A 1451-nucleotide genomic window follows, 5' to 3' on the forward strand; every position below is an offset into this window, starting at 1 on the left:
GGTTCCTTGATGGTACCTGTGGGGTGGTCTGCCTATTGTTGCTCTTTCTCAGCATTTCATAGGTAGGAAGGCTGATGTGAAATCAGGGTATTTCTGAGGATTTTCTCTTACTGACGCTGTTTGGATTAGCTGGTTCAGCTGATCTTAGTCTTAAGACCGATCACTAAATGACTCAGAGTACTGATGAAAGGATGTTCACGGTACAGCCAGAAGGTCCAGTCCCAGTTTGATGCTGATACTGGTTTGAGTTAATTTTGCATAGACTTGAGTCAGATGATGGTGTTTCGTGGCTTAGAACATTAACAAGGCACTATTTCGCAGTTATCACTCTGTCTGCATTTGGAACTTATGAGTTCTCAGTGTACAATGGTATTTCTTGATAAGCTCTATGCAACCTTACATTTATCCAATCCAGTCTGTCATAAGTAGTCTGGAAGTCAATGTGCTTGGCCATAGATTAGGAAAATAAAAAAACTGAACTAAAAATTTCTATAACAAACACGTATTCTCTAAAATATATAGTAATTATAACAAGAAAGGTATAGTTGGTTAAATTTCTGTTGTTTTGTTTCAGTTAGACTTTTGTGACATACCCTAAGTGCTCATAAGTAACTAGCATGACAGGAAGAATACAATCTTTGGAAACAGAGTCTACCCATTTCAATAGAGTCTTCCATGAGACAAGTTTTTTTACTTCAAAGCTCTGTCTTCTCGTTAGTAAAGTGAGGGTACTAGCACCTACTCCACTCAGTTGTCAAAATGCCTGCTACATAGGAGATACTTGTGCATACCATGAATTAGCCTAGAGGCTGGAAAGCTGGAAAGGATATTTATTAGACTCCCTTGCAGCTAAACTTCTGGTTATGATGTAGCTTCTCTCAATTGTACTCACTCAAATTAGACCTGAATATGGAACAGAGACAGGGAGAGCTACTGGTAGTCAGCAGAGTGCTCGTTTTGCAGACACAGGCTGGGACAGAGGTGATGTGATTCAGCTATCACCAGTTTCCTGAAAGAGTGGCTTCCCACAGCAGTGGCTATTTTCCCTATTGTGACAAAGGAAGTATGATTCTGGGGGTCAGGAGTTGTTCCTGAAAGCTTGATCAAGAACTTGTACCTTCATCCATTCCTATAGTTTGGTGAGCCAAATAATTGCTGTATAAATCTCCTTGTGCTTGAACTCATTGGTATTAGTTTCCATCTACAACTGTAACTGATATAAAACTGAACAAATGAAAACTAGTCTCCTCTTCATTATACCTATATATGTGTTACCTTATAGTAGATTCTAATAAATGCAATGAGGAATAGGGCACAGTTCCTGTTCTTGAGTGGCATGTTGTTTCCAGGAAGAAACACATTTGTAAGTAGATATATATGAAAATGGTCTAAGCACCATATATTATTATAAAAGTGCTTTAAGAAGGAGGTGCCTTTCTCTGAAGGGAGGA

The sequence above is a fragment of the Oryctolagus cuniculus genome, chromosome 6, assembly GCF_051225735.1.
Source record: "Oryctolagus cuniculus isolate XC-2025 breed Fujian yellow rabbit chromosome 6, ASM5122573v1, whole genome shotgun sequence".
Classification (NCBI taxonomy): domain Eukaryota; kingdom Metazoa; phylum Chordata; class Mammalia; order Lagomorpha; family Leporidae; genus Oryctolagus; species Oryctolagus cuniculus.